Consider the following 19,128-nt stretch of genomic DNA (forward strand, 5'->3'; position numbering starts at 1 on the left):
CACCCCATCATCCTCGGAGATGAAGGCCCTGACTAGGGCGTCCATGTTGTCTTCCACCTAGTGCGCGAGGTCACCCCAGATGGCCTCGGGCACAGGAGCAATGGCGGCATCAAAGTTGAAGTTGGGATAGGTGTTCCGAAGATAGCTGAAGACACGGGAGAACGCGCGCTTGAGCAGTCCGCGGCTCCTCTCTTAAACAAGCACGCGAACCCTCTCAGATCGGCTCTCCAGGCGTGTCACCACGTTAGTGAAGAAAAGAAGGTGACTGGCATAGTCGCTCGAGTGGGGATGAGGGGCATCTTCATTGCAAATGGTGCCCAGCGCCGCGTTGGCCCTGATCCGGAGACTTTGGAGAATGGGGGCATGCTCGTGCTCCAGCATCCGCCGCCGGAGCGTCTCCTCCCTGCCCTCCTGCATGGAGGACTCAGCGCTGGCGACCCGCTGCTAAAGAGAAGACAGCTCGGCACGGGCAGATGCCAGCTCCGTCTGCACTGAGGTCAGGGTGGCCGCGGCAGCCTTCTCGCGGAGTTCCGCCTCAGCCAGCCCCGACCTGAGGACGGTGGTCCTACCTGTGGCTTCGGCTTCCACGAGCCCCAGCCTCAGGTCGTGCCTGCCCTTAAGCTCCGCACGAGCCTCAGCGACCCAGCGATCGACCTTCTCCTGAGCCCTAGCCTCCCGCGCGCCAAATTCGTCCTTCACTTGGGTGACTTGGCGTTCCCTCGTCTCCAACCACTCAAACTCAAGGCTGTGCTCCGAGGCCTCCAGCGCCAGCGCTTCCTCGCGCCTCAGGATATCTACCTCTTCGGCAGGCGTCCCCCTCATCGATGCCAGGGCGGCCCTGCGTGCCTCCACTTGCTGCTCTAGGGAAGCGCTCCACGCCTGGAGCTCCCACGCGTGCTTTTCTGTGACCTCGCGACAACGATCGGCTTCCCGAGCTTCTTCCAAGGCTCGGACACAGGCTTCTCGTGAGGCCACAAGAGACGCCTCGGCGTCCGCATTGTCAAGCTCACGCTGATGCCGCCCAAGGTTGATGGCCACCTTTAGTTTGTGCCACTCCTCCGTCAGCCGAAGACCCTCAGCCTCAATACGTGCATCCACATCCGCGAGTTCTCCCCCAAGACGGCTCATCGCACCCATCGCCTCCTGAAAGAGCTCGAGGAGAATGACACTCCATTCGCACGTGGAGTTGAACGCACGGCCAATCCCGTCCCCTGCAGTGGGGGTCGCTGAAGGGGCCTGAAGCGGCTCGCTCCCTCTCACTAGGGGGCTGGGGGTTGGTGCCTCCCCTGTTGTCGTCCAGGCTACGACGGAGGCCTGGATGAGTGAGGACCCCATGCTCGAAGCAGGAGCCAAGATCTGAGTCATCCAGCTGCCATCCACAACCAGAGACGGTGGGAGCATGGGTTCAAGGCACCATGCCAGCGTGTCTGCCTCTCCATTCGACCTCGCGCCAGGGGCAGCATGCCGGCTTGGGACGCTCAAGGCAAGCAGAAGACTCGGGGCGAGAGGAGGTTGCTTCGTGGGAGGCTCCATGGCCTTGGCAGATGGGATCCTGGAGAACCACCATCAGGAAGGGAAGCGACACTAGAGGAATTATAAAGATAAGGTACTTACTCATCTATGGCGATGTACTTCCTATGTTTCAACGGCCAGACGGCGACACTGCTGCAGCCTGGAGACCCCTTCCTCTTATGGAGTGCCGCGAAGTCCACGCGGAACCGGCCCAAGCGTTGCACGTGACGACCAGCGCGATGTGCGACTAGCGAAGCACCCAAGGAGACGACCTCAGGAGCGTCGTGCTGAGGAGAGCTATTGGGCTCCGCCTCACGACGACCTGCCGAGGCCTCGCGAGCTTCTGCCTCAGGAACGGTGGACTGCGTCACCTCCTCAGCTGCTGTCTCAGGGCGAGAATCGCATGTTCCTGAGGATGACAACTCGGGAGCCCTAGGCTGCATCGACACCTCGGCACCCGTGCCTCTGTCCACCAGCAGTGCTTGCCTCCCTGCGCCCACTCCTGGGGCAAGCTCGGCGCCGGTGGCAGGGAGAGGAACCACGACGACGGGGTTCTCACGGGGCCCCACAAGGCCAACTGGATGCAGCCTCCATGCACCGAAGGGGGGCATCTACCCCGCAAACTCCACCCTGTTCGAGCAGTTGTACAAGCAACAATTGATTTGCGGCAAGCCACCCGACGAGCGGTCTCCGGCCAAGACCTCGAGCATCGTCCTTCGTGCCTTTATCGGGAGCCCCGATCCCTGAAGCCTCATGCGATCCTGGTCGCCGGTCAGGGCCCACATCGGCTGGGAATGGCGCTGGAGTGGGGCGATGCAGCATTAGAGGAATTCCTTCATCACCTTGGGCGCGGTCACATCGAGATCCTTCAGCCTCCTCAACCGGAGCCAGACGAAGACGAGACGGGAGCTCACGAGCTCCTCGTGACCCCAGTCAAAGTTGGGGACGGCGGGCGACGACGGAGGCGAGAGCAGGGGCTGAGTACTCCGACTTCAACATAGACCCACCGCATCCAAAACTCACTCGTGGACAACGGGAGATCAAAATCAATCCCCGAGCCGGCCGTCGCCACCATGGCCTGGAAACTCACACACCCAGAGCACTGCCGGGGGTTGGTCTGGTGCAGCGAGAAGAAATGGTGTAAGAGGGCCACAGAGGGAGCAATGCCCACCATGGCCTCACAGACAAAGGCGAAGACGGCGAGAAGGGCGACAGATTAGGGATCAAGGTGCAGCATATGGATCTGGTAATTAGAAAGCACGACATTAAAGAAAGCGGAGAAGGGAGGAACCAGGCTGGCCAATAGAGTGTCGACGAAAAACAGGACCTCGGTAGCCGTCCTGTCAATGGTGGCTCGGGACGCAGGCCAGGCCACTGTCCTTCCTCATTAGTTGAAGCTAGAAGCGAGCGTGAGGCGGACCTTATCCATGGCCTCCCGGTTGAGCACCCGCGATCGGGCGACAGCGGGCTCGACGGCCGGAGCTGAGTTGGCTGAGGACATGGGCTTCTTCCCTTTATCCGACCGGTTCGGTGCCATGGCAATAGGGGCAGAGCTCGAGTTGGATTGGTAGAGGAGGCAGGGGTACGAGGAAGCGAAGGTGTCGGCGAGCGCATTGCCAGCAACAGGAAGATAGCTGTGTAGGATGCCGTGGCCGCCTAGCCAGGCGGATTTCAAGGCTGCATGGGGAAGCGGAGATGCCCACGTCCAATCAATTGCCACGCGTCGACCAAAGCCGCAGGCTGTTGGGGCCTGCGGTGCTCCGCACTTTCCCTTTGGTTTTGCCTCGAAGCCAAGTCCGAGCGCGCCTTGGGCCCAGGGGCTACTATCGGTGTTCTGGGAATGGGGGTCCCCAGACTTGCCTGCCTGCGGCCCGCGGCGTGGCTCCGCCTGCGGCCTGTATGGCGCATCTTCACCAGCAAACACTCAAGAAAGTCGTGAGGGGCCAAGCTTCGCGAGGCGGACGGCGCAAGACCTCCTCGGAGCTGCTTCATCAGCCTGGCTCGCGAGGGGCGGAGAGATCAAGGCAAGGCGAACCTCATGAGGTTCCAATGACGTGAGCCATGACGATCAAGACCAGGCGAGCGCCGCCAGGCGGGCGCCAGCGCGCACAGTGTCCTCGTTTCCTCTTTGGTGCTAAGGAGGCAAGCGCAAGCGATGAGTTCCAAGGCATCAGGCAAAGGTTTCCATATTGGTGCAACAAGACCAAGACCAGCAGGACGGCAGGACAGAGGTCACCGTGGAGCCCAAGACGGCGTCACCACTAGAGCCTTTGGCAGGCGAAGACTACTTTTATCAGGATAGCTTGTACTAGCTGTCCCCCTTCAAATTGGCCGTTGTGGGATCCCTTCCCGCTCAATATTTGGGAAGAGGACCAGGGCCTCTATAAATAGGACTAGCCACCACCATAGCTAGGGCGATCTGATCCCAACTGATCTAGAGGATCCCCTACTGCATCAACTCACCAAGCACAAGAACACCTCTCCTCAGGAGGCTGTTCTTCCCTTGTAACTGTTCATCCTCAGCCCTCGAGGCAATCCACCACACCACACTGGAGTAGAGTATTACACCACAACAGTGGCCCGAACCAGTATAAATCTTGTATCTCATGTTCTTTGGGTCCATCGAGCTAGGCCGTGAGATCGTTGAGTGTGCGAGCTAGAGAGGGGGAGGAAGTCTTCGCATGCACCCCGGTGTTCGAACCTCAAGGGTTTTGCCGGAACCCAAAATTTGACAACTACTACTGCAGGCCAGGTTTGTTGACAATTTTACTTGTCTTTCTTACTCATTCGATATGATATCCAATTATTCATGTCAATTAGTTGCAAACAATAATTGCTAGACCAACTTCTTGATTCAGATTTTGGACGGTCTCTTACTGCAGTTACAATTCTGCATACTTGTTCTAGTAAGCTCACAAGTAAATGATTGATTCACTACATCTATGCTGGCCATGTCATATTTGTTGTCAATATTCTTTTGGGGTGGACCACCCTATTTCAAAATACTGGAACCGCATACATGAGTGAATAGTATTTCTCTGTGTGATCTCTTCCATCATGTGTGGGGAATGAACAGTGCATTGTATAGAAAGAAGGTGTCATTTCCACCTTTTACATAGACTACGATCTTTTACATGGAATACAATCTGCCTACTTGCTTTGTGTCGCACTACCAGCACTCCACCCTTGAAGCTAAAAATTATGCCACTCATAATGCCTTAGTTTACTTGTTCAAATATGAATTTGATATGATTCTAATGTTCCTACTTCAGTTTTGAAATGTGTGTCTGCCTGTTATAGAGACATAAGAGGTTTGCATTTCTGTGTGTGGTCTGGTCAGCACGGTTGGGGGTGAACTTTGCATGCAGGGGTTTATAGGGAGACACTCTTCGAGTTGAATCCGCAATGCATTCCATAGATAATCTGACTACTTTTTATGTTTTCATGAATCTCAGATTCTGAACAGCATCATGATTATGAGCTTGCGCGCATGAAAAAATAAAGCAAAACAATGTCATGGCTGTTAAACTTGGCATTAAGGGACTGAAATCATGTATGGATGCAATGCAATGAAAACGCTCTCCACCTATAGATTCATACTCAGAATATGATCCTAACAATGATTCTGAGCTAGAGGGAGACCTAAGTCAATGTAGCTCCCTAGTGGATGAGTCAGAGGCAGATGCCCTATCTTATTCACCCATCAAGGTGCTTGCTCTAACTTTCCAAGGTTATATTGCTTGCACATATCTTGCAACTGATGTTTTGCATTGCTTCTACTTTGTTGCGCTGCCATTAGCTTAGTTTACACATCGTGTATGTGAATACGCCCTGCCTATCCATTTTCACTACATATTCCATCTGTCATCATACCATATTTATCCATTCAAATGATGTTGTTGTGTATTAGACGTTCAAAAGGAAGAGGGCGATTGCTGATAGCATAGGAGCACGAGCAAAGTATTTAGAAAAGGTAGTGACACCTGATAAATCAAATAGCCCATTAGGTGTAGTTGCAATATCACCTGACCCACAAAACACGACCCCAACTCTAGCAGACTCTAGCCCTACTAGATTGGTCATCTCTGATGCCCCAACTTAGTAGACCCCAACTGCAGCAAACAGTATGATGATGCCAGTTGGCATAGCACCAGCTCTACGACACAAAACCCCCATTCCAGCGAAGAGTACACCAAATCCAGTTGCCAAATCCCTTTTCGAACCAGAGAGAGCCCTAATTGCAGCAAATAGGACCCCTATTCCATTTCTTCCCAATTTAGAAGACGAAGCTTACATTGTTGTCAGGAATTTTGTGCGCATCTTTCCTTCATGGAAAGATTATACCGCAGACACAAAACAATTTCCAGTCTTCCTCCGCAACTTACGCGTAAGTAATGTACTAATGTTATTCATGGTAATTACTGCATATGTTTCTGCTGACAGAAGACACAAGATTTCATTCTTTTAAATAGGCGAGGACCAAACTGGATTGTCAGGGTTGGTTGCGCTTTTCAACCACTCGTTGATGAAGTATCGTTCCTACCTGAGGCAAGTGCACTTCGACGGCAAGCCTCTAAACGAAATTTCTGTGAAGTCTCTGGTGCTACATTGATCAAACAGTGACTGGAATAGTCTTGTTACACATTGGTCTCGTCTGCGGCATAAGGAACTGTCTATGATATCACATCAAAATTTGGACTACATTTATGCATTTGCCTTAACGTCTCACTTGTATGAAATCTGTTAGCAGAAGAACATTCATTCTCAAGGGACCATAGAATCTCGCAACTATATAGCACACTACATTGCTCTTGTGAGTACCTTTTGCACTGTATGACCATACTTACTTTCATAGCTAGTTGATTATGTAGCATCACTGCACATGTTAGCCTCGTTATCGTCCATTCGGTGGACATTATAAGATCCGTATGGACTCTTACATAAATTTAGAATCCACCCAATGCTTTTGAAGAGGTTTAGCTCTGCAATCCTCTTGTAAGGACTGAACGTCGTCTATCACTGTACTTACATTAACAACTATTCCCTCCTTCCCATAATATAATTAAGAACGTTTCGTATAGTACACCGGTGTTCAAAACACTCTTATATTATGCGAAGAGGGATTGGTTCATTGTGTAGCAGTCTGCATCTCATCTCCCTCGCCCACCATTTACTAAAAAATATTAGATCTATATTTAATCTTACCAAAAAGTTGAATACACAGACAATGCTAGTGCAGAAGTGTAGCCCATTGCTCTTGTCAATACATTTTGTCCTGTAACGCTTGTACTTCCAGGGATTGGTAGTTGATTATGTAGCATCAATCTGCATCTTATCTTCATTATCCTCTATTCCTTCCAGTATTATCATATCTATAATTACTCTCAACATAAATGTAGAGTACATGCAATGCTTATGAAGAAGATTTTGTGCTGAAATTCTTGAGTTATCCTTCCCTTGACATGGAGAAGGGCATTATAAAGCCAGTGTTAACTATTAATGTAAGTCAGTCCTTCTAAAGCATTTATCCCCAACTACTATTTAATTTGCTCATACTCCCTATCGTTAACTGCTGTTTAGTTTGCTGTTTCTATCAAAATGCATGTTCGCGACAACTGTAAGTTCCAAGTTTTACTTGTAAAAACAAATTCCTTATTCATACCATGCACATTACTCAATACTCCCTACATGTATGCTTGTTTTTGTGGATCTATAATCCAGCGTGTGGCTGATGATATGAACAGCATGCCATGTACATTAACCAAAATAGATAAAATGATTGTCTTTACCCTTCATCTATGCTTGTTATGTTGACATGGTAATCCAGTAGTGTGGTGAAGCTCCCCGCATTATGAACAATGCCAAATTATGTTATTGATATTTTGAACTTACTCTTTTTTCTAATTTGAAATTGGATAGAATTGACGGCACAGTTATCATCTTTGTTTATACACGTGCAAAACCTGTCATCTCTCTGCTTGTTTCAGGCTGATATGCATGATGGCATGCACAAGTCTGCCGAAGGATGTGAGACAAACCCAACATATATTGCAGCAAAGAAGGCAAAACATCTTGAAGATAGCGAGACAACCCCAAAGTCTTGTCTTCATGCAGTGTTCAAGTTACTTGAGACTAGCAGTCAGACAAGCTCACAGAATTCCCTATCTGAATCAGTTCGACTTTGTCGGATTTCGGGTTCCGGCAGACACTTGAGGTTCGAACACTGGGGTGCGCGCGGAGATCTCTCCCCTGTCGATCTACGTCCAATCTCCTCGCGGGATCTAAGCTGGAAACAACGAACAACACAACGCACACGAGGTTTATACTGGTTCGGGCCACCGTTGTGGTGTAATACCCTACTCCAATGTTTGGTGTGGTGGATTGCCTCAGGGGCTAATGATGAATATTACAAGGGAAGAATAGCCTCGCGAGAGGTGTTCTTGAGCTGGTGCGATGAACTGTTTGGGTGAGTTCAGTCGCCTCTCTCTCTCTCTCTGCTAGGGCTCTACCAGATCTCTAGATGTCTGCCTCTACTCTATGGTGGCTAGCTCTATTTATAGAGGCCCTAGGCCTCTCCCCAAATAATGAGAGGGAAGGGTGCCAACAATTGGCCATTTTGAGGGGGAACATCTAGTACAAGTTATCCTGACCAAAGGTGGTCTTCGGCTGCCAAAAGCACTGGTGATGACGCCGTCTTGGGCTCCATTGTGACCTCCGTCCTGCTACTCTGTTGGTCTTGGTCTCGTTGCACTGGAATGGTAACCTTTGCCCGATGCCTTGGCCTGTGCTTGCCCCCTTTGCACCAAAGGGGAAACAAGGACACTGCGCAGGCCGGCGCCCGCTTGGCGCCCGCCTGGCCTCGATCGTCATGGCTTGCGTCACGGGCTCCTCGCGAGGTACCCCTGCCTTGATCTCTCCGCCTCCTTGCGAGCCTGCCTGATGAGGCTGCCTTTGAGGAAGCTTCCGGTCGTTCCCCCCGCGAGGCTTGGCCCCTCGTGAGGGTCTTGAGCTTGAGCTGATGAAGATGGGCTGCACTGGGCCCCCATTCGAGCCACGCCGCAAGCCGCAGGCAGGCAAGTCTGGGGACCCCTGTTCCCAGAACGCCGACAGTTGCCCCGGGGCCCAAGGCGCGCCCGGGCTTGGCCTAGCAGGGAAGCGGTGGGGCGAGCCTAAAGCACCGCGGGCCCCAATAGCCTGTGGCCTTGGGCGCCGCGTAGCGATTGATTGGACGTGGGCGTATGCGCTTCCCCATGATGCCTCGGCGACCGCACGACTTGACAAGTCCCTGCATGCAGAGAAACTGGTCATGATTACCTGCGATCGTGATGCTCGGCGGTTGGCCTCCTCCGGCTATAAGTACGGGGTTGTGCGAGCCCCTTTAGTCCATCCCTTCCTGCTGCTCCTTTCCTTCTTCTTGGCTACTCGTCGTTCCCATGGCTCCAAAGAGATTCTCGGCCGCGGAGAAAGGAAAGGCCTGCTAGGCAGGGACTGACTCCCCCCCCCCCGACCAAGCGCGGCAGAGGCCGCCCTCGCAAGTACTCCACGGTCCCCGTAGAGGCCTCCCACGACCATGGAGGCGGTTCCCTGCGCGGTGGCGAGCGCCTGGTTGCCGATGGGGGCACGCCGTGGCTGCGCGCCCGCCTAGGCCACGCTTTTGCTCTATGGAGGTGCTGCCGGAGTTCGTCGTGTGGTCGGCAAACACAACCAACACCCGGCTCCAGCTCCCCCGTTTCTTCGTAGGTGAACTGCCGGCCAGCGCCCGGTGCGGCCTCTGGCTCCAGGCAGACGGCTGCTGCAGCAGGGCCTCCTGGGCTTCGCTGGAGGTCTCCGTCTCTGGGAATGGGGCCCTAACCCGCGGCTGGCAAACGTTTGCCCGCGCGCGCGGCCTGAATCGGCGGTGCACCCTTCACTTCAAGTTCGATGGCGACGCCACCCTCTACGTGAGGGTATTCGGGAAGACGATCGCCGTGCTGGGTGCTGCCCCAAGGAGGACGACCGCAGCCGCCTGCCCAGCCATGGTACCGACCAGGATGAAGACAACGATAGACGTACAGGTGGCAGTGCTCGGGGTTCGCTAAGCTTTGGTGACTCCCTCTCAGGCAGCAGCTCCTCGAGCGGTGGCCGCGACCAGCCGTCGCGCCCGCCTGGGCAAGGGTAGCGGGTCAGCCCGCCGTCGCGCCCCGGTGAAACGAGAGGAGGGATCCGCCTGAGCCCTAGGAGCAGCTCGAACCTTTGCTGTGGGTTGGTGCAGGACGAGTCGCGCCCATTTTGTTTTTCTTCTTTTCCTGCACAGAAATAGAAGGTAGTATAGGGCCCTGCGGGGGCGTGTCAGAACTGCTGTTGTTAACCATCGCGTCGTTTCCGCTATTTCTGAGCTGTGTTTCCGCGCCGTGCACCCATGTGCGGGAATTATTTTAGCTCGGTGAGGCTTGACGCGGTCCTCGCCTCCCGAGGCCGTGGCCTCGCCATGCGCTTCATGCCCTGCAAGGATTAGTAGGAGGGGTAACTTTCGGTCTTGGTTGTGGGGACGATCGGCCCAGGTCCTGCGCTTGTGTCGCGTTGCCCGTGGGGCACGGACTGGGAGGGGTGCTCCCGCAGAGGGCTCGGATAGGAAATCTCCAAACGATCGGCGCAGAAAACACTCGCGAGGGCGCCCGCGAACCTCCTTCGCGAGACTTGTGCGAGAGAAAACGAGGCAAGCGAGTGAAAAATATAAAGTGTCACAAGCCGGGAACGCCAATAGCTCCAATAAAACTTCAAATGGGAATAAACAAGCCAACTGCAGAAAGAAAATGGAAAAGCCGCGTCCGGCTCCTATTCTAGTCTTCGACGTCTTCTCACCAGCGCGGAGCTAAGTGCTGCCAGTGGGCATGGGCGGGAGCCCCCGAGGCCCGACGGCGGCACTCCGGAGACTCCGGGGTGTGTACAGCCCCACTCATTATTACGTGAGAGTGTCACGGGTGGCGAGCTTCACAGGCATTGGCCTTCTTCACAGCCACCGGGCCTTTCTCGAAATGCAGCAACTTCACAGGCATTTGCCTTCTTCACAGGCACCGGGCCTTTCCCAAAACACGGCAGCTTCACAGGCACCGGGCCTTTCCCAAAACACGGCAGCTTCACAGGCATTTGCCTTCTTCACAGGCACCGGGTCTTTCCCAAAACACGGCAGCTTCACATGCATTTGCCTTCTTCACAGGCACCGGGCCTTTCCTAGGCGCTACGCCTTACTCAGGGGTAGAACCTCCGAAGATATTGAATGTTCCACGCGTTCTGGATGGGTACCCCCTCTGTGGTCTCCAAGCACGCGGAGCCAGGCCTAGAGACATGAACAATCTTGAATGGGCCCTCCCACATGGGAGAGAGCTTGTGCAGCCCCTCCTTGGAGAGAACCCGTCTGAGCACGAGATCCCCTGCCTCAAGAGTTCTGAGGCGGATGTTGCGGTAGTGGTATCGTCGCAGCGCCTGTTGATACCTTGCCGCTCGCAGTGCGGCTTCTCGACGGTGTTCCTCCCCCAGCACGAGATCCGTCCCCCACATGGCGTCCTGCTGCGTCTCGTCGAATGCCAGGACCCGTGCGGAGCGACACCTGACCTCGTGAGGGAGAATAGTCTCTGCTCCGTAGACGAGGAAGAACGGGGTCTCGCCAGTCGGCTTGGTCACAGTGGTGCGGATTGACCACAGCACGGACTGGAGCTCGTCGTACCAGCCCCTGCCACAGGCCTCCAGCTTCTTCTTGAAGGTCCTAGCTTTGAGGCCCCTCAGGACCTCCGCGTTGGCTCGCTCGGCCTGGCCGTTGCTCCGGGGGTGTGCTACCGAAGCGTAGCATATCTGCGTTCCAAGGTTAGCACAGTACATTTTGAAGAGATTACTGGTGAATTGCGAACCGTTGTCGGTGATGATGCGGTTGTGCACCCCAAATCGGCTCATGAGGCCATTGATGAACTTGACCGCAGAGCCTGCCGGGATTGTGCGGACGGCTTCCACCTCAGCCCACTTGGTGAACTTGTCCACAGCGACGTAGAGGTAGCGATAGCCACCTGGCGCCCGAGGAAACAGGCCCAGAATGTCCAACCCCCAAACTGCGAATGGCCATGAGAGGGGTATAGTCTATAGACCTCCCGCAGGTTGATGGATCTCCTTAGCGTGAAACTGGCAGGCCTCGCAAGCCTTCACCAGCTCAACGGCGTCGTTGAGCGCCGTGGGCCAGTAGAATCCACTACGGAACGCCTTGCCGACGAGGGTTCATGATGACGAGTGGTGCCCGCAATCTCTGTCGTGTATGTCCGCCAGCAGCTCCTTCCCTTGCTCTCGGGAGATGCAACGTAGGGACACGTCATTTGGTCGCTTCCTGTAGAGCTCTCCATCCTTGATGCAATAAGTTGTGGCCTGCTGCGCCACACGCTCCGCTTCCTCCTCGTTCTCCGGCAGAGTCCCTTGCATCAGGTAGTTCTTGAGCTCCGGGATCCAACACCCTTCCTGAGGCTCCAACGCCAGGAGCAGGCATGCCCCTGAGGCTGGGCCGCAGACCGGGGTTTCTGAGGTAGGCGGCTGAGGGAGCTCCTCCCTCGGTTGCGCCGTGCTCAAAAGTGACGGCACCGCCGAGGGTTTGAAGAGCCGCTCCTTGAAGACACCAGGCTCCTGGGGCAGCCGCCTAGATGCCCTCTTGGCAATGTCATCAGCCTCCTAATTGGTGCCGTGAGGCACATGCTGCAACTCCAGCCCCCAGAATTGTTTTTCCATCTTGCGAACCTCAGCGAGGTAGGCCTCCATGTGCTCGTCCTTTGGCTCGTATATCTTGTTGGAGAAGTTGACAAGGAGTTGCAAATCGCCCTTGATGATGAGGCGCTTCACCCCTAAGGCAATTGTGGCCTTCAAGCCTGCTATTAGGCCTTCGTACTCCGCTATGTTTTTGGAGACCTTTTCTCCCTACTGGAAGCAGAGTTGTACGGCGTAGTAGAGTTTGTCCTGGGTAGAGGATATGAGCACTACGCCGGCTCCCACACTGTGTCGGGAGAACGCCCCATCGAAGTACACGACCCAGCCGTCCGGTGCTTCACTTCCCGGGGAAAGTGATCGGTCTTTGCCTGCCTCGAGACCCGGCGCTTCCGCCCATTCTGCCACGAAATCCGCAAGTGCGGCTCCCTTGATGACTCTAGTCGTACTGAATTCTAGCTGAAATGCCTGTAGTTCAATGTTCCATTCAGCAACCCTTCCAGCTGAGTTGGGGCTCCTGAATACACTTTCCAAGGGGTATGCCGAGATGACTTTGATGGGATGGCCTTGGAAGTAGTGGCGCAGCTTGCGTGAGGCCACTAGTAGCGCGAGGAGGAGTTTTTGAGGCATGGGATACCGTGCCCTTGCATCCCGTAGCACCGTGCTGATGAAGTACACGGGATGCTCGACGAGGTTGAGGGTGCTGGCGTAGCTTGCGTCCTCTAGAGGCCGAGGCGTCTCTTGGGACGACGGAGCTCCCAGCGCTTGGTCGCCTGAAGAGGCATCTCCTGCTCCGAGTGCGTTCTCCTGCTGTGGCTGTTCCTTTCTGGCTGCGGTTGCGTCCTTCGCGAGGCCCTCCTGGCTCTGCTTTGCTTCAGTTCGGATGGTCGATGCGGCCTTGGCACATCGCTCCTCCCTGACCGCCACCAGGGCTGCACTAGCGAAGTAGGGGTGGCCGCAAGGTAGAGCACCAGGGGCTCCCGAGGACGCGGAGCTACCATCACTTGTGGGATGGTAAGGTACCTCTTGAGGTCTTGGAATGCCTTGTCGGCCTCTTCAGTCCATTCGAAGGGGCCCTTTTTCTTCATCAGATTGACGAAGGGCAGCGCTCGTTCCCCCAGCTTGGAGATGAAGCGCCCCAGCGCAGTTACACGCCCGGCGAGCTTCTGCATTTCTCTAAGGGTCCTTGGCGGGCTCATGTCTTCGACTGCCTTGACCTTCTCCGGGTTGGCCTCGATGCCCCTATGGGACACGAGGAAACCCAGGAGCTTGCCCGAGGGGACTCCAAACATGCGCTTCCCCGGGTTGAGCCATAGGTCCACTTCGTTGAGGCTCGCAAAGGTTTCTTCCAGGTCCTGTATCAGGGTCCTCGCCTCACGAGACTTCACCACAATGTCATCGACGTAAGCTTCGGCGTTCCTCCCGAGCTGCCGGCCTAAGGCGATGTGCATCAGTCGCTGAAAGGTTGCGCCTGCATTGCGCAACCCAAATGGCATGGACGTATAGCAGTACACTCCACACGGGGTTAGGAAAGCCGTCTTTTCCATGTCTTCTACAGCCATCTTGATCTGGTGATAGCCCGAGAAGGCATCTAGGAAGCTCAATAGGTCGCACTCTGTGGTGGAGTCGACTATTTGGTCAATGCGGGGGAGCGGAAATGGATCCTGCGGGCAGGCCTTGTTGAGGTTGGTGAAGTCAACACACATGCGCTCCTTTCCTCCCTTTTTGGCACAACAACCGGATTAGCCAGCCAATCAGGGTAGCGGACCTCGCAGATAACTCCTGCCGCCTCTAGCTTCCGGGTCTCTTAAACGATGAAAGCCTGTTTCTCAGTGGACTGCCGCCTCGCCTTCTGCTTCACGGGGCGCACATTGGGGCACACGTTGAGGTGGTGCTCAATCACATCCCTTGGGACCCCTGCTAACTGATCAGGTTCCCACGCGAACACCTTCTTGTTCGCATGCAGGAACCTCACCAGGGCCTTCTCCTGCTCGGGCTCGAGGTTGGCCCCTATGGTGAAGGTGGCATCAGTTGACTCGTCCTCGTCGACTGGTACCTACTTGGTTTCCGCCTTGTCTTGGCTGAATAGCTGCTTCTTTTTAGCCGGCGCAGCCCCCTTGGGCTCAAGGGCATCGGTGTTGGTGGGCTGCGCCACTGCGGCTGCCTTGAAAACAAGTTGGAGCACCTGCAGCACATCCCTTGTGTCTCCTGACATGGTGAGGACGCCGCTGCTCCCAGGCATCTTCATGAGGTTGTACGCCGGGTGAGTTGCTGCCATGAACCGAGCCAAGGCCGGATAGCCGAGGATGGTGTTGTAGGGGAGGCTGATGGGGGCGATGTCGAAGTCAATCAGCTCCGTGCGGAAGTTGTCGTAGGTGCCGAAGGTCACTGGGAGGCGGATCTGTCCCAAGGAGGCGGTGGAACCGGCCCCGGCGGCCGAGAAAGGCCTGCTAGGTTGGAGCCGCTCCAGTGGCATGTGGAGGAGGCTGAAGGCCTCCACCGAGAGCATGTTGAGGCCGGCGCCACCGTCAATGAGGGTCCTGGTGACGGCCACTTGGCAGATGGTGGGGGTGCACAACATCGGGAGCGCACCCGAACCGATGGGGTTAAAGGGGTGATCCTCCGAGTCGAATGTCAGATCGGCCTCGGTGCCACCCAGCCCGGGGGGGAGCTTCTCGGCGCTTGGAGGCGGTGCTGATCCGGCGGGTGAATGGCTTGACGTGATGGCTCGAGTGTGGTGCCTGGGAGACACCCAGGAGAGCTGCGACGACGGGCGGCGCTGGTGCGGCAAAACGGGCGAGGAAGAGGTAATGCAGCTCCTCCCAGGAGGTGACAGAAGCTGTCGGCAGGTGGAGGAGCCACACGCGCGGGACGCCGGTGAGGGCCGTGGGTAACCAGTTGGCCATCACCCGGTCGTCGCCCCCGGTTCTGAGGACGGCCTCCTCGTACGCCAGCAGGAAAATCATCGGGTCCGTCGCGCCGTTGTAGCGCAGCGGCATCTCGGGCATGAACTTGCGCGGCCACTGCACCTGTCGCATGGTGGGGGCCAAGGCCCGGAGCCCCCTGGTCCCAGTGCCAGCATCCATTGATGGAGCGGGCGGCGTGTTGTCCGCCATGAGGGCGGAATGCGATGTTGGGGGAGAGCGGGTCGTCAGGAGGGAGGACTCCGGCACACCCCTACCTGGCGCGCCAAATGTCGAATTTCAGGTTCCGGCAGACCCTTGAGGTTCGAATACCAGGGTGCACGCGGAGATCTCTCCCCTGCCAATCTACGTCCAATCTCCTCGCGAGATCTAAGCTGGAAATAACAAACAACACAAGGGACACGAAGTTTATACTGGTTCGGGCCACCGTTGTGGTGTAATACCCTACTCCAGTGTTTGGTGTGGTGCATTGCCTCAGGGGCTGATGATGAACAGTACAAGGGAAGAACAACCTCGTGAGAGGTGTTCTTGAGCTGGTGCGATGAACTGTTTGGGTGAGTCCAGTCGCCTCTCTCTCTCTCTCTCCTAGGGCTCTACCAGATCTCTAGATGTCTGCCTCTACTCTGTGGTGGCTAGCTCTATTTATAGAGGCCATGGGCCTCTCCCCAAATAATGAGAGGGAAGGGTGCCAACAATTGGCCATTTTGAAGGGGAACATCTAGTACAAGTTATCCTGACCAAAGGTGGTCTTCGGCTGCCAAAAGCACTGGTGATGACGCCGTCTTGGGCTCCACTGTGACCTCCGTCCTGCCGCTCTATTGGTCTTGGTCTCGTTGCACCGTAATGGTAACCTTTGCCCGATGCCTTGGCCTGCGCTTGCCCCCTTTGCACCAAAGGGGAAACAAGGACACTGCGCAGGCCGGCGCCTGCCTGGCGCCCGCCTGGTCTTGATCGTCATGGCTTTCATCACGGGCTCCTCGCGAGGTACCCCTGCCTTGATCTCTCCGCCTCCTCGCGAGCCTGCCTGATGAGGCTGCCTCTGAAGAAGCTTCCGGTCGTCCCCCCCCCCCCCCCCCCCCGCGAGGCTTGGCCCCTCGCAAGGGTCTTGAGTTTGAGCTGATGAAGATGGGTCGCGCTGGGCCCCCACTCGAGCCACGCCGCAGGCAGGCAAGTCTGGGGACCCCTGTTCCCAGAACGCCGACAGACTTCTTCGGTCCCAAGTTCTACCAGAAAGGCATTCTGCAACTCAACTTCGACTTGAAGTCCTATCTCTAAGAAATATTGCGGAGAAAACCAATGAGAACCTCATTGCTAAACAGCTACACCTGGAAGCTATGACCGACATGCTAGGCCGGTCTCACAGCCTTGCTCAACAGCTTGCGCAGCAATTCCCGTGCAAGGCTAACCTTTCTTGAACTGTCTTGGAAGTGGTCTCGGTTCAGTATTATTTTGTTACGCTACAATGGTGCCCAGTTTCTGTGATCTGCTTCTTTGTTGCGCTTTATGATCACTGGTGGCGAGCTTCGATGTCCAGTGGATGTAATATACCATAAATCCTTTATTGTATAGTGTAGGTTTATTCTAAGTTACTATCTCGTAATGTATTTATTGTATAGAGTAGGTTTGTTCTTAATTCCTACTAGTTACTGCCATCATTCTCTATCTGAAAAAAAATCCGATGTAGTCGACCGGGCCAAAACATTCGTCTCTAACGGGCCTGGTTTTTAGCAGGCCACAATTGGGCCGGCCTGCAACTTTCTTGGCCCCAAAAGGCCATTGGGGCCTTCACACTTTAGTTGGGCCTTTAGTGGACCCAGTGCTTAGTTGGGCCCATGTAGCTTTGGGCCATTAACAGGCTGAATATTTTGCTGGCCTGTTACGGCCCAGAAGAAATCATGGGCCTTTAGCAGGCCGAAATGCATGTTGGGCCTCAATTTTCACTAGTCGTCGACGGGCCTTCAGCAGGCTGAAATGTAGACCGAGCCTTTTTTGGCCCAGTTATAGAAGGGTCGTTACCAGGCCGAAACATATCTCGGGCCTTAGTTGGCCGACTGATATCATGGGCCTTTAAGAGGCCGAAAGCTTAGTACAGGCATCAAGGGGCCGAATTATACGATAGGCCTTCAATGGGCCCAAAGTCACGTTGGGCTGAACTGTTGCCACCTTTATCATGGGCCGTTAGTGGACCGAATGTCGTGTCGGACCATATATGACCCATGGGCAGCACGGGCCATTCCTAGGATGAAAGACACATCGGGCTGAAATCGGCCCATGTCTACATCAGGCCTCTAACAGGCCAAAAGTCACCTGGCCGTAATTGGGCCCAAATATTCGGCGAACAATTAACGGGCCAGATCTGGCTTCGGGCCGTAAATGGGCCATGTTTAAACAGGTTGTTATTGGGCTGGCCCACTAGTACCTGAGTAAGTACTACATGCCTTTGACTGTCCGGCCTTTTTAACCTACATGGGCCTCTGTTGGGCCCTGCCACATGTTGACGTATCATAGGCATGTCTCCTTCATTGGACGGATGACATCTGGCCCACCGAGGAGTAGACACATGTTTCCCCAGCCAATGATGACTTTACACATGGAAAATCCCGATTGGTCCGGACTGTTAACGGGTTATCGGATCCAAACCGAAACCCGATAGCTTAACGGCGACCCGTTATGGTGGATGTCACGTGTCGGTCACCCTTGACGAAAGCACTTCTATGACGCGCAATTTATCGTCATGGAAGTGGACACTTCCGTGATGATAATTTTGGTAATGTCATAGAACACTTCTACGACAGCACAGGTATGACTATCTTGATTCTGTCATAAAATCGTCATGGATGTACATGCATGACAAAAAACATGACCTACCGTGACAAACACATATCATCACGGAAGTGTATTTTTTTTGTAGTGCAGTGTCCAGGTATGGTTCCGCTTAAGAGCGTCGAACTCTTCCTACATCGCAGCAAGCCAGTGAGGATCACGTAGGGCTGCTCTAGCAGATGCAGGAATCAGGGACGGCTTGGTGGTGGAGGCAGCAAAGAGATACTCGTTGCTGGAGTACCCCAGGCTCGGGCGGTGAATGCCGGCTCGGGCCCGAGTGAGGGGGCGAGACAGCAACTCCAGGACAGAACCCGAGGGGGCAGCCGAGGCCGGCGAGGCTACCGGCGAGGCCGCTGGCGATGGCGCCAACGAGGTAGCCGACGAGGACATCGATGAGGCGTTCGGCGAAGGGGCCGCGCCCGAGGCAGCCAGGGAGGGCGCCGGCGGCAAAGCCGGCAGTGACGGGAGGCGCATCCTATCCCACGGCACGAGGACCGCCGAAGCCCGAAGGCGGTCCAAGAGCCGAGCGGGGGCGTCCACCTGACGTGGTTGCCAAAGGGCCACCGGTAGCCGCGGCAACGGGGCAACGAGAGGTACCTGCTGCTGAAAGGGAAACACCTTCTCATCAAAGTAAACGTGACGGGAGGTGAATACATGATGTGAGACAGGGTCGTAACAGTGGTAGCCTTTATTGTTAGGTTGGTAGCCGAGAAAGATGCAAGCGAAGGAGCGGGGTGCAAGCTTATGAGGCGCAGTGGCGGCGATGCTAGGATAGGAGAGACAGCCGAAAATGCAAAGCTCATCATAAGAGGGTAGTGCACCGAAGAGAAGATGATGAGGTGCAAAGTTCCCGCGAGTACGGCACGGGCAGATGTTAATGAGGAGTGATGCGGTGGCGAGAGCGTTAGGCCAAAAGCACGGAGGCACATTGGCATGAAAGAGAAGCGTCCGAACGCAGTCATTAAGAGTGCAAAGGACGCGCTCAGCGCGACCGTTTTGTTGCGAAGTGTACGGGCATGTGAGATGAAAAGTCGTGCCATGTGTGGTGAGGAGAATGCGAACGGCTAAGTTGTCGAACTCCTTCCCGTTATCTGTCTGAAACGCAAGGATGGGATGACCAAACTACGTAAAAACATAGGAGTAGAATGCGGCGAGA

The sequence above is a fragment of the Triticum urartu genome, chromosome 5A, assembly GCF_056163025.1.
Source record: "Triticum urartu cultivar PI428250 chromosome 5A, HENAU_Tu73, whole genome shotgun sequence".
NCBI classification, from domain to species: Eukaryota; Viridiplantae; Streptophyta; class Magnoliopsida; order Poales; family Poaceae; genus Triticum; species Triticum urartu.